A 24849-nucleotide genomic window follows, 5' to 3' on the forward strand; every position below is an offset into this window, starting at 1 on the left:
TTAGTGGAACAATGCTCTGCCCGCATGTACCGCCAACTGTTCACGAAGAAGTAGAAACACTGTGTACATTACTTTTCCATACCAGTTAAATAGCTGATACACCTTGCAGGATTAAAGTGATATTTTAGTTTAGTTCTGGATTTATGTTTATAATGGTGACATAATAAAATAGTGGTTTTTAATAAGTTTTCTCACAGAAACATTGCAAACCAAAAATCCAAACACTTTTTGTAATATGTACATAATAACAAACTTTTCACTTGACGATCTTATAAAATGCAAAGACAAAAGTGGAAATATTTCAATTGCGAATGTTTGCTGTATACCAGATAGCAATCATAAACAGCATAAAAGAATGTGTATGATGGGTCTCTCATTAGTCTGTAGTGGAACTAGCTAAAGACAACATCTCATTAACAACAAATTATATCGCAAACATTGCAAAGGTAACATGTACAAATAGTTATCTCCAACAGTTTTATGTCGTATATATAGCTAATTTCTCAAATTTAACAAAATTCCTACTATGTTTCCAATAAAAGAAGCAAACTTTGAGTGTATAATATGCATGGACAAAAAAATCGTAATTTACTCTTCTTACCAATGCAAACACTGTTTCGCTTGCGACATGTGTGGATGACAATTTGACAACTGTTGTTACTGTAGTAGACCTAACTCTATGATCCAAATGTTTAGTTTAGCTTAGATCTGTATTAGGTTTAAGTTTGAAAACAATTATATTCCTCGTATGTCAATTTTGATTTTTCAATAAAGAATTTAAAAATCAGCATATCGGTACTTATCCCTTTACCGATATGCTGATTTTTTTTTAAACCACAACAATAACCTTGAAAATATCGATCCACCCTAGGTCTGACACGTCAGCATGACGTCACCATACCGTAACCCACCACACCACGTGCTAGGTCACGCACCATTACCACCAGATGCTTAACCGTCAATTAAGCACCACATGGCTCTTGTGACGTCACTCCTCAGCAGCCCTATGTATCCACTACTCACAATGCATGAACAGCATTGGCATTGTACCTAGACTTTTCTTTATTGAGTTTCAAAGCATTGTGTAGAAAGGGTATAAACACATTCTCTTTGAAGTGGCCCTTACGTGCTTGGAGAACTGAAACAGTTCCAAGCATTGGCGCAGGCATAAACCGTAAAACAATAGCAATAGAGACTGGGAGCACTTCATGAATTGTACATTTTATTAAGCTTCTGAGTGTAACTTTATTGAATAATAAGGTGGCACAAAATATTATGGAAGGCATTTTTGAAAGTGGTCCTAACATATTTAAGCTGAAGTATTAATCGTTGGTAAATTGGATGAAAATTTAAATCTCAGGTTATTCATTTTTAGTGTCCACGTCAGTGTAATTTTATATTGAAAAATCCCACACAGAATGAAGAGCAGAACAAATCCCGTACCTGTTGGCACAAACAACCGAATGAAAATATCGATTATTCGATTGTTTCATTCGATATATTGTTTGGTTAGTTAGGTTAGGTTAACCTTAGCTAACTAACCTAAAGATATATCGAAAAAACGATATATCGATCGATATTTTCATTCGGCTGTTGGTGCCAACAGATATGGAAGTCTACCCTTATTTTGAATAGTTTTATCGAAATGTTGTTGCTGGTTCGTACAGGTCGTTTCACTTGTTTACATAGGATCGATTACCGAATAAAATTTTATTTGTATCTGTGACCTGCCTGTGTCTTTACCTCATATGAAAGTAGAGCATACATGTATTATATGCCTCCCAACCAACCCAACCAACCTACCCAACCAACCTGTACAAACCCGTTGGTTACAAACCAAATGAAAATGTATAGATTTAAGTAATTGTAATTCTATTCATAAAAAACAAATACTGTTAATACTGTTCGATGAAATGGCGACCATACATAGTAGGTATTTTAATCCAAGTATGAATGGAGATATAAGAAATGTATTATCATATTAGCTTCAATATCAAATAGCCCCTTAATAGTAAAACACATACTAAAAGAAAAAAAACTCACTCCTTTTCACTTTAAAAGAGTAGGGTAGTACAAAAGTTTGAATTGCTTAAGTTAAGGTGTTGGGGGTGTATTGATACCTCATGTGTATGGAGATAAAAATGTAACATATTTTCCTTTGTGTAATTCTTTGCGTAGAAACGGAAAATATGTAAGATTTAATGTAGTTCAAACGAAAGTTTATAAAGTATTCAATAGGATGGAAAGTAAACATTCAATGGACTGAAAAATTGTAGATATATACGTGTATTTTTGTTGTTGAATACAAGTTTCACAATTTTTTCAGATATCTATATATTAATTTGAAACTGTTTTTCTTTGTGACAGCTAATTTGAGAGAACGGCTGGGTGTAGAAACTCGGTAGGGGTCTCTAAAGAAAGGTCTTGGTCTGTAGATGAACCATTAAAAGAGAAACGTGGTAAATTCCCTTGGGGCTCTGCCCCAGTGGCCTTTAAATTCCCATCCCATGTTATTCTTATGGAGGAAAAACGGGGTTTTTGTCACAGCTAATTACAGAGAACGGCTGGGCGTAGAAACTTGGTAGGGGTCTCTAAAGAAAGGTCTTGGTCTGTAGATGAGCCATCAAAAGAGAAACAAGGTAAATTCCCTTGGGGCTCTGCCCCGGAGGCCTTTAAATTTCCCTCTTCAGATTTGTTTGCATTACGACCATATGCACACATTTACACTACTTTTGAATGAAACAGCTGTTAATATTTAAATTCTGATTTACTAAATTTGTCAAAATGAAGTATTTGCAATGGTTTTTTTCTGATTTTAAAATCGATTTTCTTCTGAATCGTGCCATGTTTTGCAATATAATGTTCTATTACCAAATCGGTGGAAAATCCTAATATCACAGTAACTCTTAAAATTATTTTTTATGGAGTTAACTAATATCTATTGTATGGGTTGGTTTCTGCCTTTTTTACCACTTCTTGGAGATTGGACGTAGACGATATTCTTTGGCGTATTGCATCTGTAGTAGACGATACTTGGTTGGTGTAATTTTTAAAATTACAATGGAAAAAGTGAATAATACTGGACAATTTGATATACTAAAAATAAAACTGAATTAACACTGTGCTACATTTCTTGAGCAATAATTGAAAAAGCCGATTTGCAAACAATGGAAACAGGAAAGTCATAGAACACAACCAAGTACAGTAGAAGAAATAGAAATAATGTTTTTTTTTCATTTATAATCGTTATTAGACAACCTAATGCGGCTATGAGTGGGGAAACATTTGTAGAAAACACTAAAAAACAAGGTCAGCTTTAAAAAAAGAAGATATTTACAAAAAATTTTGATTATATCTAACTGCTGTGTACATCTTGAGTAAGTTATTTCCATAATCTTTGAGTCGACTCTTAAAAAGTCATCGGAAATTATGACTGTTATTCGTTTTAAAATAACGCCTGTAATGCTTCGCAATTGCTCGAATTCGAGCAACAGGTACACTAGTATACATAAATCTTAGTTCGATTAAGGTGAATATACCTGCTTGGATTGATACACTATTAGGCACTTTAGAAATAAGTTAAAGTGTAAACACAAACTCGGCAAAATAGTTAGTAAAAACTGCAAATGAAAACTCCAAATACTCTAAAAAAATATTGTATCTGAAGAAATGATTGTAACTGACTCATTTACAAACATTAATTATTTTCAACGGCCCTAACAATCATTGGAAGTTAGACCCCCTGAATATCCAAACTTCGAGGGATTTCATTTACAGATATGTAAAATGTAAGCTAAACTAAATCAATTTTCAATTATATAAGATGGCGACTCCACTATGTGCGTATTTTAACCCAAATATGAGTGAAGGATGAGTGTAGGATGAGTGGTGCGATCTTGAAGTCTCGTTAGTGACTAAGGTGGACATAACAGCTGTTAATTAATAGCCCATACAACTAACGGCAATTAAGGCATCCACAGTTATAGTGGAATTCGAACCACATTTTTGCCTTGGTATTAACGAATTAGTCTAATTATCAGGATAGTACTGCGGATAGTCGTAGTACTCACTCGCGGACGTTAATCCACACCAGGGAGTATCGCATCCACAATGCATGCCTAGAAAGTAGTAACCGTGTCTTGTTTATGCAGCTCTAAATAGAAACTTTCAACTACCTTCAGTGTACGCGCAAATTGAAAATAATTATTCGTGTTAACCACAACAATAATGCTCAAAACTCAAAAGCGGCCAAAAATATCTACCCAACTTGAAAAGCTACTACTAGTAGGGCCACCACTTAGCGTTCCAGGTAAAATTTCTTCGGTTTCAATATGCGTTCGCTAAACGGAAATGTCGTGAACAGATAACGTATGTTATACTTTAGCTGGCTGCAATGAAAAAACCTCACAATGTTAGTTTTTGCTATGACATTTCAATGTAAACAAGCAGAACCGTCAAAATGGTTTCATTTTCTAATGCCACACAACTGGCTTAATCAAATAAAAAAGTAATATTAGCAAAACTACGTGGGATGTTTATTTATTTTAAGATTAGCGTCAAATAAAAGTTCAAGGTTATTATAGTGGTATGGTATTAGTATGACACAGCCGTTGTTTAAGTAACCTTAAGCAAAGAAGTTAGGTTTTTAAAACGCTTCCTAGATAACACAGTTTTAGCACACAGCTGACGTTAAAAATGTAACTGTAAACATATTAACCTACATAATACATTGTTTCCAAAACACAAAATTGTAAGTAGTAAATTTTACATTTCCAGTTAAAATAACCAGGAAAAAACAAGAAATGCAAGAAAATGACGATCAGACAGTATACAAATTACACAACCAGGATTTTGTATACATAAGAGATTGGTTGTTGAGAAGAGGTTATATATTTTCCGATCCTCATTTCAAGTATGACGAGAAATACGAGTGGCACCGACCATGGAAGATAATGGAGGAACCTTGTCTGTTCAATGGAGAACCGACTCAACACGATGTCTTCCAAGGAGGATTTGGGAACTGCCATTTTGAGGCTACCATGACTTGCTTGGGAGTTCACCCAGAACTTGTGAACCAAGTGGTCCCTTTTGATCAGAGCTTTTATGATAAATACGCAGGGATATTTCACTTTCGGTTCTGGAGATTCGGAAGATGGTACGACGTAGTCATTGATGACCGCCTCCCTATTCTGAAAGGAAAATTGGCGTCAACTAGAGCACCAAACAATGTTTTGTGGCCGGCTCTCTTAGAAAAGGCGTACTTAAAATTTATGTTTGGCGCATACGTAAACGAAGGGGGGAGAGAGTACGAAGTTATGCAGCATTTTACTGGTGGCGTAGTAGAGCGAATTAGACTTAGAAATGACCTTACAGGATTTGACAAGACTTTGCTCAAGGCATTTGCAAGAAGATCGCTCATTAGTTGTGGAATCCTTAGCGATTCCACCAAAGAAGGACCAACTCCTGGAAATATACAAAGGGAACACTCATACGCGATAACTGGCGTAAGAACCGTAAGTGTTCCTGGGCGTGGAGAAGTTCTTTTGATTCGTCTCAGAAATCCTTGGGGACGTTTCGAGTGGAACGGCGCATGGAGCGACGGATCAAAGGAATGGGAACAAGTTCCTGAATCTCTCAAAAAAGAATTAGCAGTGGTTAACCGAAATGATGGAGAATTTGTGATGGAATATTCAGACTTTATGTCAAACTTTGGTGTTATGGATATTTGCTATTTGAGTCCTAACGTATATTTAAGCGCGTACGGACAGAACACAGAAGTTGGACAGTGGCACTTGGATATGGTCAAGGGTAGTTGGATAAAAGGTGTGACAGCTGGAGGGTCCAAATCCCTGCATGAGAATCCCCAAATAAGGTTGAAGCTGAGCGAATTGGACGGTGACAACGACGGCGAGTGTTCCATGCTGATTGCGTTGCTACGAAAAACACCCGCATTGGACAGTAGTTACGTAGAACTCGGGTTTAACGTTTACCGTATTTCTAACTTGAATCAACCCGCTTTAGACCAAGACTTTTTGAAAAGCAACCAACCAGTTTGCTCCTACGCCCCAGACAACTATCGACGTGAAATAGTAGGCAGGTATGCGTTTAAGCCAGGAGCATATTGCGTGATTCCTTATACGCAAGACGGAGTAAATGGAGAATTTCTATTGAGAATTTATACTGAAAAGAAGCCGCTAATTAAGGACTCAGATTCTACTATTAAAATAGGTCTTTCACCGGACGAAGTGCTAGACAGTGATGCACCAGTGTCACGAACGCCATTAGAAACTATTAAAGAGTTCAAAATTGACCAATCAATTACGAAATATTTTCTAAAGCTGTCTGGCCCTAACAAAGAAGTTGATTGGAAAGATTTAAAGAAAATTTTAGATTTTGGCTCGAAGAAAAGAGTTTTGCCCGCTGAGGATAATAATGACGGCTGGGGCCATTTTCTTTTTGACGCAGCAACTTTGATTTACAACAAAGTTTTCGGAACAACCAATAAAAAAAGTGTTCAAGTAAAGACAATGGGTGGTTATTCATACGATCTGTGTAGAAGTATGGTGGCTCTAATGGATACAGACCATTCAGGAAAGCTGGGGTATAATGAATTCCAAGCCTTGTGGAATATGATTAAAACGTGTGAATCAATTTATGAATTGTACAGCGATAAGGATACAGGGTTTTTAAATTCGTCAGGTTTTAAAAAAGCTTTGAAAGCACTCGATTTTAATTTCGACCTCAAGATACTTGGTTGCTTAATACGAAAATACGCGACAAGAGATGGCTACATATCATTTGAAGATTTTTTGCATTGTTTTATAAAAATAAATATTATGATGAAATTCTTCACATCCAAGGATGAAAGTACGTCACAAAAAATAAGTCTTACTTTTGAGGAGTTAATAGGAAAAGTACTATATTCCTGATTGCACAAAAGTTTATACCTGTAATAAATTCCAAGTCGATTATAGTTTTGTTTATTCTTTAGCCTTCTACCAAATGTAACCCATGATAGGATTAATCTAAAATAAAATATACACCAGAAACTTAAAGCTGTACTACTTGAAGCAGTATAGCTGAAATATATGAAAAATATATATGAAATGCTACGGAATAGTGTGTTTAATACTTAGTGTGTACCTTGGCTACGGGGAGTAGAGCCATCCCAACGCATGGCGGATCAAACTGGGTGTACGGTACCAAACGATCCCATTTTTTATCTGCCAGATTTCTGGATCAGTTTGGATGTTGAAGAACTACGCTTGACCGCGGATCAGTTCGGACACACGTCATGTGCATTCATGCAACGTCAAACGGTCCCAATCGTGAATATCCATAATCCGCTGACATGGCGACTTTAGAGGCTTGAGGAATTGCAGTGCGATGACGATTCATTGACTCCTGCTTAAGATGATCGACATGATCATTATTCTTCGATGCGCGACAAAAAAAAACGAGGTTTTGAGACATTTGATGAGATGTATGAGCTGGTTGGAACTGACTCGGTTGTAGACGAAGAGGTGAAATTTGTTTCCTGACGATCGGTTGTAGCTTCTCTCCCTTTCGGTTTATGTATATTCGCTTCGGAGGTCTTCCGCATTTCATTCTTAATCTTGTAAATTCACCTTGAAAACATTTAACAGTAATGTATGTAAACCAAATTGAATATATCCAAACTAACCAATAAAGTTATTTTTGTTTACACGTAAATCAAAATGATGACGCTAAAAATAATCTTATCAGCTGTTCTGTTATCTTCAGCTATAAAGGTATTGACGATATTATCTTTCAAGGGCTGTAGGACGGAAACTGGATTTTTCCGAGCCTTGTGACCAACTCAAATCTTATCATGGCTAAATACCCCATATTGGAAAAAAATAAAAATCCTCGGACAAAAAAAGTTTGCCCGTACATGCGCTTGTTCTACATTAGATGATTGTAGTGGTGTGTTAGGCCTAGTGTTGTAGAAATGACTCTTTCTATCACTGGTTCTTGGTAAAGGTACCTGTACCGAGAATAGTCGTCGAAATGTGGTTATGGATAATTGGGAAGACCTTTGCACCAATATGAGATGGACCATAGGCCTATTTGTGATACGGCTCAGCGATGGCAGCTCAATAGCGGTCAGGGCCAGTTTAATTTATATTAGGTCTATGTGCTCGTTGGTTAGACCAAAAGCGATTGACATATTAGAAAAGCGAGTTTAGCTGCAACAGCAAACCTCAGTTAAGATCACGACGATATCGTAAAGATTTTTTTAGATCACAGCAACATCCGCGATCTTGTTTTGATTTTTAACTTGATACAAAAACCATCGAAACGCCGTTAATGAGTGGAAATCTCGATCATCGATTAAAGGTGACGATGATATTAACAATGTAAGTTTCCCAGTTCTATACCACAATGATTCGCGGTATTTACCAGTTGTCAAAACTTGGGTACAATTGGATACACACAGAATATCCGCTTCCCGACCTGGATGATGCCTTGTTATTTAATTTAATTTACCGTTACACATTATTATACTGTACTTGCAATAAATTAAACCCACTATTAAGTCGGGTTAATAATCTCACTTGAATTTGGATTTGCTTACCATACGTGATCGGAAATGGTTGCAGTAATTGTGAAAATGTTTGATGTAAACATACCAGTAGCAATTAGAAAAATGAATCCATATCCAAACAGATGATTAGTATTTCACGAATTTCGTATGTAGTAAACATTAGGAGTAAACTTTACAGAAACCCACAACATTGGGGGATTTAAATATATTTTACTAGCAGAGGACCCGTCCTTCGTCCGGGGTTGATGTATATGGTGCTTTATGAAATCTGACATGAAAAAAAGAGTAAAATAAGATTAAATTTCAATAAATGTACCTATCAAAAACGTTTAACTTACTAATTACATAAAAAAACATTTTCAAACAATAAAAGAAATAAAAAACTCAAAGCTTTTACTAAATGATAAAATCAAACATAGACAAACAATAATTTACAACATCTGGTTAATATTACAGTTTGAATTAAATGAAACATGTGATCTTGTTTCTAAAAAGCATTGCTCACTAAGCATTGATTATAAAAATATCTCATTATATACTATGTGAACAAAGTAAAACATCAACACTCTTACTACTAAAACAAACAGAAATATACTTAGCCCTACTATTCATGCACCAAAGGCAAGTGCATATACAACTTAGGTTTTTATTGTTGTTTTTAAATTGAAATATTTGTATATCAGCTTAGAATAAGGAAATTTAACGTCATTCAAACAATGTTTATGTCGAGGGTAGGTTAGGTTAAGAGGAACTTGGTTGAAAATATACATGTAATGACCATGAAACGCTTGTAAAAAGTTGTTCATTATTAGAATAGAATGTGAAATCTACAGAAAGTGTTAAAAGTTATAATATAGATAGGTAGTAGCTACCTCTGGATTAGAAAACACCATAACTTACCAATCTATGGGTAGTAATAAGAAATTATGATTTAAAAATTTGTGAAAAAGGAAATGGTGTGAACAATATGTCTCTCAAAATGGTGAAAATATACAACTAATTATCTCCTTGAGAAAAAGTTTAAATTTTTAAGGTGTGTGCCCTACTCTAAACACATGTTAATTGTAGAAAAATGTTAAAATGATTGAAGTAAATATAAACTTAATAATTTCACTATTTTGTACACCAAAATCTTTCAATACATTATTCACATTAGCGAGATTTTAAATAATTAATTAGGGTTAGATACAGCAACAGATATACAATCTGACTTAATTCATAAAATCAATAATCAATGAACCATCAAATATAAGAATAAATAAACATGTCACATGATTGTATACAATATTATATAACTATTTATAAGTCAGCTGTGGAATTTTGAATTAATGTGGTTTGACAGTTCAGCTTGTTTACATTTGGGTGGCATAGCAAATTGCAAACATTGTATTTGTTCTCATGGCAGCCATGGAGACCAATCAATATTTACTTTTAAAATCCTCACCTCAGACCTTTAAAGCCAAAGGGGCAAAGCCAACGATCAGTGTCGAATTGTGAATAGTCCTATAATGGTCCTTGGTATGGTAGCTATATTTTTGTAAAGTTTAAGCCCAGTTGGTTCAGTAGTTTTTGCGCCTATTAGTAATACGCATACAGACAGACACCATTAGATTTTTATATAATAGTATAGATTTCTGAAATATAATGGCTGAAGACACTCCAGTGAATCCATCGAATTATCGAAATACAATAAATCTATTTAAATCATGATCTACGTAAATTGGAATTTTTGCGTCCCAGACACAATGGCAGACAGAGGACAGCAATTGAGACTTTTCCCAATACGCTCGCTTCGGTTGTCTTAGATTGTCTTAAAGTAAAAGTAACCAAAAGACTTCATGATTCCACGCAATGTAGTGACAAAACTGTAACTGACCCGACAGACGTCGTCCTGCCCTAATGCGGGTTTATGTCAAAAGCTCGTTCATTTTCAAGATGAGCTCGTTCGCATGGCTCAATCACGTCCTGGTTGAAGTTCGTTCGCTACGCTCACTCACCTTTAGGTTGGAGCTCGTTCGCTGCGCTCACTTGCCTGCAGCTTAGCTCGTTCGCTACGCTAACTCGCCTCCAGGTTGGAGTTCGTTCGTTACGCTAACTCGCCTCCAGGTTGAAGTTCGTTCGCTACGCTCACTCACCTTTTAGTTGCAAATCAGCTGTTGTCATAAATAAAAAAAAAAATAGTGCTGCACCCTGTTGGTAAACCTATTAACTTTTTAATACTATTGAAAACCACAGAATCATATTGATTAGTTTAACCAGCTGTTAAGATTCTTAAATTACATTTAAATATGAGTACTCATAAGGTTAATATTGGAAACTTCAGAGCCACTGGGGCGGAGCCCTTTTGACAGATCTGCACCAAACTTCACACAAACCATCCTTGAATAATGCTTAATAATGCCTGAAAGTTTCATTACAATCTGTCGAGTGGTTTCGGAGTCCATAAAGGACAAACAAACAAACAAACAAACATACATACATACAAACAAACATGAATTGGATTTTATATATAGATATGGACATTGCTTAGGGAAACAAGCAAGATTCTATAGTAATTGCCAGGATACAATCCTTGGGCTGCCTAGGCTGTCCTGGGTTTTCAAAATTAACAATTAATTTAACTCCAAAAACATAGCTCTTGTACATTTTGAGTAATAAAGAGATAGTCTAGACCTACACCCTGTACCCGCCGCCGTGTTGTAAATTAGTTGTGTGGCCATGCATTTTATCGTTTTTTGTTTGTGTACGTGTTATGTGTTACGTGTTTTTCAAGACTCATGACGACCTCCTAGGAGCGATTTTTACGTTCAGCTTGACAATGATGCCATAGACATCGAAACCGGTCGCACTAATGACGACTTAAGGATTACTTGGACAGAATCAAGGTAACTTAACCTCTTGTATACAATAAAGAGATGTTGAAAATTTTCTTATAACAGTTGCGTGCCGGCAATAAGCTTTCCCAACTTACAATGTCGTTATTGAGAATTCCAAACGTATCCGTCGTCCTGGGTTAGAATTTAATTTTAGGAAGCTAGGAATGTGTTCATTACATTTTGTAAATACAACTTGTTCACGATGAAAATATTTAGTTTTTCCTATCATTATAATCTTAATTGTTTTAATTTTCGAAAGTGTAAATGTTTATTATAATATTTTTTTTAATTTGACGCAGGTAAAAAGTGGGTAGCATATCTTGCTAACCTAACAGCGTAGTCTTGGGATCAAAAAGTATCGCCAAAAACACCAACAAATATTTGTAATCATATTCATTTTAAAGTTGAAGATAGCCTAATTAGTTACACCACTAGAAAACACTATGCCCGGCATTGACATTTTCTTTGTCCTAAGACGTTATGCACGAGCCCGGGATTTTTTTACATTACTTCAGCCTAGATCTAGGAGTTGCGGCATCATCACTTTGATAAAATCCATTGGTGATTTCGCGGGATTTGAACCTGGGACATCAGGGATTGCATTCCCGCGCTCTACCACTAGACCAGCTTGCTCCCCACAATAATTTACAATACAGTAGGTATAAGTTTGTCTAGTAAAATAGTTCATCTTAAAAAGGACTTTTTAGACAACATTTTTTTAAACTTGGCATTAGGACATGACACAATTTGATAATTGTACATTTTCTATGATCATTCTAGTATCACATGCTACTTATTCTGTCAAATATGTTGTAAGTAATTTCTTAGTTAAGGGTCATGGCAGTGTTAAGTTTACCAGGAGATCAAATAAGTTCATTATTGTTGTTGTTGTACAGTTTCAGCATTAAGTATAGCAAGAATAGCACGGTATTTAAAATTTTCGAATTTGACCACTTGCAATGTTGGTGCATAGGCCTAAAGCGTATTCAATAAAATATCTCTAATCCACAGTCATGGCGAATTAATAGGTTTGAGGAATTTCAGACTTCACTGCGCTGACGGCGAGCAGCGATTATTTGACTCTACTGCTTAAAATGATCAGCCTGTCGTTCATCATATTGCTCGGCCAGAAGATCTAAATTTACTACTTTCATTCTTCAATGCGTGACTTTGCCGTGGTTACGAGAGATTTGGTGAGATGTGAGCTGGTTGGATCTGGTTCGGTTTAGCGTGGCCAAATAACTCATATTTAACAAAAAAAAATCTAAAATCCTCGGAAGAAAATAAAATTTGCCCGTACACGCGCTTGTTATAGAGTATAGGATAGGATTTTCAATTTTTCACGTGCTTTAAGCTATTGATCTATCCTTGTTACAAAAATACCGAAGAAACATTACCAGCGGAAGGCATTTCACGTTAAATAATATGAGAAGCAAAAAGTGCTAAGTTTATTATAAAATAAACACTTGCGTAAATTTTGTACATTTTGCGTGCCAATCAACTTTGAGGAATATTTATAGTTTATATTAACACATTCAAACAAATGCGGAAGAAATATTGTGCAGATTCTGGACGAACAAAGGAGCTACAAAGGTGAGTATTTTACCTACGTAATGTTGCCTAAGGTAGAAAGCCGGAAGTCGATCTTATATAAAATTAAAGCATCGTCCCGTGAGTATAGGCTGTTTCTTAGTGCACTTTCTTTGGAAAATCATAGCATACTCTAGTGCCTCATTTTCACAATCAACCTCCTTAGAAATATGTTTATAGAGGAATATCATATTGGAAAACAGTTCGGAATAACAGGTAACATTCGCAGGAAACATGGTCCAAGCACTAAATGATCGTTCGTAAGGGTGTCTTTGTACAGTAATACACATTATGTGGTTCAAATTTATTTTAAAGGTATCTCCTATTGTTAGCAAAAATTAAATTCAAAATCTAAATTATTGTAAGCATTGTTTATACAATTTATTTCAATTGCACATAAAAAATATTCAAATTTATTATGGTGAATATATCTTACTTCTTACTAATATTATAAATGTGAAAGTTTGTGTGTTTGATTGTTTGTTTGTTTGTTTGATGTTCAATCACGCATTAACTACTGACCGGATTTGGCTGAAATTTGGCATGATGATAGCTAACATTCCCGATTAACTTAATAGGCATATTCTTATCTAAAAAAAATCCATTAGGGCTATGCCCCAGTGGCTCTGTAGTTCCCCATGTTAACCTTCTGAGTATTCGTATTTAAAGGGAATAAAAGAATTTAGTCAGCTGTTTTAAATAAAAAGGTTTGTTCTATGATATGCAAAAACATTAAAAAGTTATAGGATTTACCAACAGAGTGCAGCACTATTTTTTTGCACTTATGAAAACAGCTTATATAATTTGAATTAAGCAGAAAAAAAACTGTGATACGCAATGAGAACTGTCAAAGAAGGATTGATTAAAGTTATGTTTATGTTTTTAATTTTATGAATAATTTGTGATATTTTGCGAATTTTTGATATTTGTTTAGTGGTAGAACATGATAGATGTGTACCTACCACTCTTGTACTATTGTATACCTTAAATTTAAAGAAGCAAATGTTATCAAACTGTGTCCTTCCCCAGCAAACAGAAAGCTTGAGCATAACTGCAATAAACATTTTACACTTATATGCCAACCCCGTACGAAGGACGGGTACTCTGCTAGTTTTGCATATGTATACAATTAAACTACTTAATGACATAACTCAATTTCTAAACACGATAAAGCAGCCAAACTAAAAAAAAAATATAAAATTGATGTGACCGCTGGGATAAAAGTTGAAAGTGAATCTAAAAAAATTGAATTGGATGTCCCTAACCGTACAAGAGGCATATACATTTACAAAAGTCAATCTTTAGAAACTAAAATTAATGGCCCCTAGGTAAAATATGCAGTGGAGAAATTTTCGAACAGTGGAATAACAACTAAAAGTTCAATTGCGGACTCTCTCTTAAGTTCATGGACATTTAGTTTTTTGGATCTATAGTTTGCTCTTTTCGCTATGTATTTTGATATATTACTACATGATTAGAATTAATTATTAACTTCTCAAAAATTCATTCATTTAAGAACTGAGCATTCTCTGCATTTCCAGTCCAGCCGTGCGACAATGCTAGCGCAGTTCTTGGCAATGATTCTGAAAGCTTTGGAATCCCGCACATAAAAAGGCAATAAAAGTAATTACGTTGGCTGGAGATTCACTTCAAATCCTTTCTGGCACTTGCAGCAGACTTACAAACTGTCCACTGCTACTTATGTGCAACGTAAATATGCCTTTTATCACAAAAAGACAGAGGTGTCTTTTTTGTAGTTTGTATAACTTATTAGTTTTTCATCGAACTGTTTGAAATAATAGGACATTTAATTGTTAAGTTTGGAACAAAGCGATTCAATAAGGACACAATATGCAGCATAATTTAAGGATAAATATCCCTATAAAGTAATTTTTGTTGCAAATAAAAAGGTGGAAAGAATCAAATGCATTCAGAATTTAGTTTCTTTCAACGAATCTCCATAAAATAAACAGAGAAATAATGAAAGATAAACAGACTAGGTTGTACTGTTAAATAAAACTGTGCAAATGCAAACCATGTCCTTTTTTTGTTGATTCCTCTTTTGTTTTTAAACTTTTTTTTATATTGACACATACATCACGTGTTTTCAACTATTTGCAACTATTTTACCAACGTTCTATTTAATCACAAAAACTGTTGTAAAACTCTCATGACACGAGAATATGTTATGGTATATTATAGCAAACATGCAATTTGGTGTACAAGTCCGAGACCTGTCGTCAACTTTAATATACACTGGTCTCTTATTTTACTTCTTGACATAAAAATCAGGATTGTTACTGAGATAATACACTTATGTATCTATATAAAATATTCCAGTGGTGGAGTCTTAAACTATTAACGTAGCATTTGTGAAACAATACTACATTATCGGTTAAACATTATGATAGGGATAGTAGTAAACTTATTAAAATGGCAATTTGAAGGATATTAACGATAATCGTGTTATAAATCTCATTCCTAAAGAAATGAGTTTTTATCGTTTAATGCACATCTTGCATAGCCTACAAAATGTAATGTTAGGTGCCTGCAGGTGCGTCGAAACGTCAGCAACTGCTACTTTAGATACGAGATATCAGGTAGATCCGTACCTACGGGCAAGGATTGAAGCGATACTCTGTATGCCGGTTTTTTGGTCGTTATCTTTTTTATATTGTGACTATAGCAGCAAACATCCATACATACAATGGTGCAATGAGAAATATCGATATGTGGATTATTGAAAACCCGCCACTCCTTTTGAAATCGAGGGAATTTAATGGTTTGAAGTGACTATCCTGACTAACCAGTCCAGAATAATAAGTATAGTCACATGGTTATGAAACCTCCTTAAAAAAATTGCAGTTATCTAAAAAAAACGTTGGTAGGTGTAGAAAACCTCGAAAATAAAAATAAACACAATATCTATATTTATAAAAGAGGAAGTTTGTATATATATATATATATATATTTGAACGTTATGGACTCCGAAATCACTCGACAGATTGTAATGAATCTTTCAGGCATTATTAAGCATTATTCAAGGATGGCTTGTGTGAATTTTTGTGCAGATCCGTCAAAAGGGCTTCGCCCCAGTGGCTCTGCAGTCTTCCATGTTAACCTTATGATTACTTATTTTTAATGGATGTAAAGAATCTTAACAGCTGGTTCTTATAAACAATTGGATTCTGTAATGTTCAATAGCATTAAAAAGTTAATAGGTTCACCAATAGGGCGTAACACTATTATTTTTCTAAATTTATGACAACAGCCAATTTGCAAACAAAGGTGAATGAGCGTAGCGACCGAGCTAAACCTGAAGGCAAGTGAGCGCAGCGAATGAGCTCCAACCTAAAGATGAGTAAGCGTAGCAAACGAACTTCAACCAGGATGTGATTGAGCGATGCGAACGAGCTCATCTTGAAAATGAACGAGCATTTGACATAAAACTACATTAGGACAGGACGACGTCTGTCGGGCCAGCTAGTATGTAACAACATAAAACAATATAACAGAGTAACAAAAATAGTTTGAATGTATGTGTCTAAATCCATTAAACAACTGTATACAAAATTCCATTTTCTTATGTAAGCTAACCTTATATTATTTATTACACATAAAACAACTTATTAAGGAAATTCTATTAAGAAACATAAAACAACATTACTTCATTACCTATCATCAGTACAAACAATAGTCTCACTAAACATCTAGATTAGTATATCAGTTTTAATAATAGTAGGAATTAGTTTGAATTTACGATAGAGAATATATGTCTAAGATTACCAAAAAATGTTTAAAGTTTGTCAACAATATCAGGCATATTTAAAAATTCTACTTATCTGAAATCACACGTTACTCAACACACAGTAAATACAAAAAAATATATACATTAGTTTTTTCTTTAGAATTACTGTTTTAACAAAAGAGATCAAACAAAATCACTGACAACAATAAAACTATATTTGGCCGAACAGGACTTTCGTGAATCGAGAAACCACATATGTGAAGTCAATATTCCCCTCAAATCAAGCTGAAATCTCGTCATTTGAACCCCTAAAAGTCAATCACGCATCATATTGCGTTTCTAAGTTAAGAGGATTTGCCAATTGAAATACGTTTTTTGGACTCAGATTGCATGTAGATAAACCCTCTCTTGCATTTTACTTTTTTGAAATTCTCGGAACACAAGATTACATTATTTTGGTATTAATATAAATTGAGTCATTGTCAATCCAATTAAATATGCGACTTTATATTGTAATAAATCCTAGGCCTACATGTAAACAGTAAATTAGTTTTATTTCATTGCACAAACTCTGGACTATAACATGTTTGAAACATTGAAGACGTATTATTTTTTTACTTTTAACATTTTATTTCCAACTGATTTCAAACTAAAATTGCAAGTTTAGTGTCAGTAAACCTATAACCTCATGGTTACGTACCATAACTACTGTTGCTTATAATTCTTGAATCATAACTGATCTCCCAATGTGTTAAGTAAAAAAGCGTGTTTTATCAAATTTTCTATACAGAATAAGCTATTACCGTAGGTCTCATGGTAAGACATAGGCCTGGGACCAATTTGCTTTTTTGTTTTAAGTTCCACAGAGGCCAAAACACCGTTCATTCATAAATATTATATATGTGTACGTTAGCGCAATAGCTCGACAAAAAATATCAGATTTTGATCAAATTTGGTGCAAGCTTGTAGATCTACGTTTATTCAAACGAGTTCGCGAACCAGCATGATCGGACAATGGAAACGGGGGTTTATTGGGAAAAAATTGTGTTTTCCCATTTTTGACCGTAAACACATATAATTTTGTAATTTCTTCTTAAATCATTTTGTAGTGCTACAAAAGACATAATTTAGTATATAGAAGCTTTGTTATGTGCCTCATGGTTACGGAGAAATTTCCTAAAAAGTGTAAATTAAAATTTCCATGTTATTTTTATGGAGAAAAAATAAAACTTTTGAAGTTTAATGGTTTATAGATATACTTTGATAAAGCTTTGCAAATATATTTATTTTATACTAAGCTACCTATCAACATTTTAATAAAAAATCTCACCATCTTACCCTGTAGCAGCAAACCTAAGTACTCATTAAAATGTATGCTAAAAGGAAATAAAGGTGACAAGTTAAAGGGAGCATTTTAGTGAAAATCTAGCCAGGTAAATGGACGTTTGCATTGTGTGCAGATTTCCTGCGTAAGGAGTATTTTAATTATTATCAAGTCCACAAAACAACCAATCACAAGTTATCGCTTAAAGAATCCATTGTATATTTTGATTGTTTAAAAGTTATCACTGCATCACTGTTGAATACGCTCGGGCTTTCTAAGCCCTTAAGGCAAACTTCAAAGGGAATGTATTTGTACACTTCCTTACACAATGAATGCTTTGAAGTCCCGACAAAGTGAGGGTAAGTAAAAATGTAAGTAGGGATTGTTTGTTTTCCTTACAGTTGCTAATGATTTTTTACGTGAAAGTTGTAAGTGTGGTAAATTTTCATTACTAATCTTATACCAGTAGAATAGTATATTTAATGATCACTCAGCTTCGTTAGTTGACGCCAGAAACACTTAAATATGGTGTTTTTTTGTTATTTTCAAAAGCAAAAAGCAAATTTTAAAAATAATTTTTATACTTAAGAGGTAATATTATTCAGTTTTTACCCTTGAAGATAATGTATTACTCTACTCTACCAAATCAGTCTAAAGGAGTTAAGTAGTTATTTAATATTCAACTATTTTTGTATATTTGGGCTGAATCAAATGAGTAAAATATATCCATGTTTTACCTCTTTTTAACATAATGTCCTTAAACAACATCTAGGGGTCCCAAACTCGCCAGTCGGTTTCGTTCGAAAAATTTGTCTATGTATTTTTACATGTTTAATATATATTCCACTAGCTGTAACCCGCGGGCTTTGCCCCGTTTAATTTCTTAATTTTCAAGATTATCTCGTTCGCATGGCTCAATCACGTCCTGGTTGAAGTTTGTTCGCTACGCTCACTCACCTTTGGGTTGGAGCTCGTTCGCTACGCTCACTCACCGTTAGGTTGGAGCTCGTTCGCTGCGCTCACTTGCCTTCAGGTTAGCTCGTTCGCTACGCTAACTCGCCTCCAGCTGTTGTCATAAATGTAAAAGAAATAATAGTGCTGCACCCTGTTGGTAATCCTTGTAACTTTAATGCTATTGAACATCACAGAACAGAACCAACTTGTTTAATTGAAACAGCTGTTAAGATTCAATAATTCCATTTCTCATAAGGTTAACATGAGAAACTCCAGAGCCACTGGGGCGGAGCCCGAAAGGATTTTTGAAATAAGAATATGCCTATATGTTAATCGGGAATGTGAGCTATCATCATGCCAAATTTCAGCCCAATCCGACCAGTATTTTTCGCGTTCACTTGTCACAAACATACATCCATACATCCATCCATACATCCATACATCTAAACTTTCTCATTTATAATATTAGTAGGATGAACATTGTAATAACGTTTCCGAATAATTAATTTACAGTTAGTCTGTGAACGAATATTAGAGTTTACCTTGTTGAATTTAGACATAAAGACTTTCCGAAGACCCCCCCCCCCCCCCCCAAGACTGAATTTAGGAATAGCTTCTTTTTTTCGTAGATCAACACGCTAACAAACTTGTGTATAGCAGACGGCTATGGTATAGCACAGTTAAAATCTGTAATAATGATTTTTTTGTTACTTATCATTTTTAATAACCTATTAGTTTTAAAATTATGTATATAACTATAGCTGTTTCCTAGAAAAAGTTTTATCATTCAAAGGAGTGTTAGGAAAATAAAAACGTTAATTTTAGGAGCTTGGGGTTGTTTTCAATGTTGTTTTCAAGCGATAGACCTAAACTGCTAACCCAAGCAAGTTTTTTTCTACTCGAGAATTTTCTACTCGATAAGTTTCTACTTGTGTCTTAAAGACCATCTTTACACGATCGTTGCGTAAACTACTTTAATGTTACGATTTATAAACAAAATGTAATCATATGTACAATAGAAATCCATGTTTTTGATGGAAATGTACTTTTAAAGGGAAAATATGACTTATGTGAAGCGTGTGATGCAATCTACATAATTTGTGCATTAGGACGAAAATGATTATTTATCAAAACAGCCCACAGGTGACTTGATTCTCGTTTATAGACCCGAACCTAGTCTCGTCTTAAAGTTGTTGGTCTAAGTCAAATAAAACGATGTAATACTGATACCACCATTCTCTAAGGGAAATAAGACACGATGTAAATTTTTAGTTAATTAGTGACAATTATATCCTCGAATTGAAAGATGCATAGTTTTCTAAAATCTTTAAACTACCTAAAAGATAAGTATTTTAAATGCACAATTAAATTATTTCATTTTCAGTACAAAAATATAAATTTGTCAATACGTGTATTACTTTTGAAATGGTTGATATTGTATTGTAATACATTTTTTTAATTATAAAAAATACTGATTTATAACATGTGTATTCATCAAGATACTCGGTCGTATAAGGATCTAATCATGAAATAACAATTTCAAATCATCAGGAATGAGAGGAGGCAGATCCGATTTTACATCATTACAATACAATCCGGATGGGTTTTACATTTTCCAATTTCCAAACGATCATTTGATTCTTGACATATGATTTGGTATTAGGGTGGTTGAAAAAGTATATTGCTCTTAAACCTTTTTACAGTTCATTAAAATTAATCATTGTTCACCAACCATTTAACTTGATAATGATAATTTAAAGATCGATAGTAAAACAATAATAATAATTATAGATAATAATAATACTAGAACAGTATTAAATCATGGGCAGTGCCATCAAAGTAAAGTTAGCTTTCCTTAACTAATTGAAAATGTTGTAAATAATAATCCTTGAAGCAGGTGTTCATCAAGTTATTTTATATGTCCAACTTGGTTAGTTAGTAATAGTTTTTGGATGGTTTTGGTGGTAGGTTTTGTCGTTTTCCTACATGGTCGTCTCGAAGACTCCTCCACTGGCGTAAAGTGTTGTTGTTGATGGATATAATAAATGTCTTCCAAAAATACAATATATTCACCGTTATAATATTCTTACAAGAAGGTAGACATATAGAAAACAATTTTCACCGATTACAAATCCGACCACACGCTTATCACTAACCCTGAGATTAGGAAATAGTTATTTTTTACGGTGTGACTAGACAAATTCTATAGCCAATGGAAAAGGTTTTCTCATTCACACGTATTCACCACATCTTTCGAAATATTACGGTATAGACTAGGTGTAAATATACCGAGTGGCGTTGGAAAAGGACTTCTATATTTTTGGATAGTGTCATTGAGTATACATACACGTAACGCGTATACTCAATGATAGTGTTCAAACGATTGCTTTGCAATGAAACTCAAGAATTAGCCGTTAGCGTAGAAAAATTATATTAAATGTTTTTATTTTTACAAAGAAATATTATAGTCATCCTCTTCTCCATGAGCAAGAGTTAATACTAAGGGTGGTGTTGTAACGTGTTACAGTCTGAGTTACTGCATACCCAGGTCATAACACATTTCAACACTACCATTATGCCCTTGGAAGCCGTTATGTGTCTATTACAACTGAAATATACACGAGTATGGCCATAGCTTCTGAAGATCATGTGTGTTGTTAACAGTTGCATAAAACGAGCACTATTTCTTTTAGTTGTAAACTATTATGGATGTTTAAAATGTTCTAATGAACATAGTTTTTTTTCCTAGGACGTTAGGCACAAGTCCGGGACTGCCTTTTTACATTACTTCAGGCTAGACCTAGGGGTTGTGGAACTATCACTTAGATAAAATCCAAGATTTGGTGGGATTTGAGCCCGGGCCTCAGGAACTGATGTCCCGCGCTCTAAGACCAGCTCGCTCCCCCAATTAACATAGTTTTCAATCTGTGAAAGTACTTTCGGTCGATTATTTGATTTTGAAGACAAAAGAAATAGTATAAATATATTTGATGAAAACAATACATGTAAATTTAGCATAAGCTGTCTGCATAACTCCATGTAGTAATGTAATAAAACGCCGTATATAACAAACCCCAATGAATAATGAATCAAATAAATACACTAAATATTAAGTATAGAGGTTATACATATAAGGCTAAGTGATCACTTACAATTGTCTAATGTTGATAAAAGCCAGTTTAAAACTGTTTTAAAAATAAGTTAATAAGTATATAACAATTTAAAAAGTATTGTCAAAATAAAACAACAAAATTAAAATTGAAAAAAAAAACTATAGTTTGGGAGGAAATGTCAAATATTGTGATAGTGCTCCGCACAGAAGTAACTTTATTATAATTGGGCTCCGAACCACTCGGTTATGGTATCACAGCATTAGTTAATGGTTTGTTTTGAATCTGCCCCATCTAAATAAAGTAACACGTTATAATAATCGGACCCACTTCGTCCCATCTAAAGTAGCACGTTATGATAATCGGACCCACTTCGGCCCATCTAAAGTAGCACGTTGTAATAATCGGACCCACTTCGGCCCAACTAAAGTAGCACGTTATAATAATCGGACCCCACATCGGCCCATCTAAAGTAGCACGTTATAATAATCGGACCACTTCGGCCCATCTAAAGTAGCACGTTATGATAATCAGACCCACTTCAGTCCATCTAAAGTAGCACGTTATAATAATCGGACCCTCTTCGGTCCATCTAAAGTAGCACGTTGTAATAATCGGACCTACTTCGGCTCATTGATCTGATGATGATTAAATTGTACCCTTTTAAATTCACGTTACACCTATTAAATCCAGATTATATATTACAGACCGGATTGTCGTAGTATCAAGAATTCAATTACTTAAGAACTGAGCATTCTCTACATTTCCAGTCCAGCCGTGCGACAATGCTAGCGCAGTTCTTGGCAATGATTCTGAAAGCTTTGGAATCCCGCACATAAAAAGGCAATAAAAGTAATTACGTCGGCTGGAGATTCACTTCAAACTCTTCTTGGTTACTGCAGGAGATTTATAAACAGGTCAGAATTCAGGCAGGAGGGTACAGACGTTTTAACATAAACATGGTTTTTGTGTTTTTTAAATACATTTCATAATAGGTTTTTGATTTGGTAAATACAGATTGTGGGACTATTTTGTTTAACATTTACATATTTGGCGATTGGTTTAACCTAATTAGGAGATATTTTAGTTTTTGTTAGAATTTTTATGTTGGGTGCTATTGCAGTAGCAAATTTTACACATGCAATTTTGGATTAAATTATCTTACAATTTTCACGTGTATGTAAACTTGTTTCTACCTAATTTGTCGTTTCTTTACAAGGTGGGGATTTACAATATAATCACTCTTAGGCCTACAATGGGAACTCCAAATTTACAATACAGAAACTTAATTTTATTAAATAACAGTACAAAAATTGATAGTAGAAAAAGGGGATTTACAATAAGAGTTTACAAAGTGGGGAGTTGAATTTACTAATTAAAAGCTGTTTCCTATATTAAATTATATTGAATCATTTACTCATTAGTCTGCTTGGACAATTAGTATACATGGTTTTAAGAGGATTGAGCATTAAGATATGGATTGACATATAAATAAAAAGAAAAAAAAATTGGTGAAAATTAAATTATTCTATGGAAAAAAAAATATTGAATTGTTACAATAACAAAAATGTATTTGAAATTATTGAAAATATTAACAAAAATACTGGGCTTACGATTATCAAAGAACACAATTTGGAAGTAAAGATCACCCCTAGTTTAAACTTTTGTCATAACTAATCTATTATTTTAAAATTTAATAAATTGTAGAATTAAATTTTCATTTCAACTTTAATTAAAAACAAGTAACAATAAGCATTTTCCCCTTGAAAAAACACTACATAATCATAATCTTAGATTAACTGTTTCAAATTAGCCTAAAATCAAAAGAACATTGTTTGCTTCCATTATTAATTACTGTTAATTCTTATCATCCATAATTAAACGAGAAAATCCTTTGTCGGTAAAGCAGGCTCATTAAGGAAAGAGGATAACACTCATAGTAAACCTAATAAGTATAAAGATAGGGAACTTTAGCAAGTTAAAGCCTTTAAAAGCAATTTCATGGGGTTTACTTGCAGAACATTAAAACACAAGATAAAGCATGATAACGAGCATGCTTTGTTTTGTTCTCTACATTTGCCAGATATAAAATTGCTCTTAATGCCTCTTTATGCGCAATTTTGTTAAGAAGCATATTTACAGAGCGTCTTATTGCTGGTCTGATAAGCTCGCCTACACAACTTTATTGTGAGAATTAAATGCAATTAATGGAGTTAAAACGTTTTCTTTTCTTAACTTGTGTAATTTATGGACACCGTATGATTACACAATTTATGGACACCACAATTAAAGCTCTCGTCATATGGTAAAATATTAAGTCGGTACTAGTAGTGTTATATGTTGTGGTGCCCAGTTGCACCGATGTTGTCTTATGTTTTTTTTCTTTTTTTTCTTTTTTTTTGTATCAGCTGTTATGATCTTATCTTTACTATCTTGGACATAATACCTAGGAACATATTGCTTTATTCCGTCCAAAGAGTTATAAAGTTGTTACAATGACAAATAAAATAGCAATCTACAAAATGCACTTTACGCATACCGTAAATGACTGATAGTAATTTTGTGCATCTAATCCATGAAGACAAATAATCTAAGTTAATGACGTAGCCCACGTGTCGGCCGAATTTCTAATCCATCTTTGATTGAAATTTCAACCCAGTAGTTACATAAGTTATGGG

At 34.1% G+C, this 24849-nt stretch overlaps 1 protein-coding gene across 1 annotated transcript in view; it reads left to right on the plus strand.

Moving 5' to 3' along the window:
- The window catches only part of LOC128985280 (uncharacterized), a 136296-nt gene that overhangs the window by 90794 nt on the left and 20653 nt on the right, over positions 1 to 24849 (plus strand). The window lies entirely within an intron of this gene.

This window comes from Macrosteles quadrilineatus, unplaced genomic scaffold (genome assembly GCF_028750875.1).
Source record: "Macrosteles quadrilineatus isolate MER2022 unplaced genomic scaffold, UCM_ALF_1.0 Scaffold_2__2_contigs__length_208266976, whole genome shotgun sequence".
NCBI lineage: Eukaryota > Metazoa > Arthropoda > Insecta > Hemiptera > Cicadellidae > Macrosteles > Macrosteles quadrilineatus.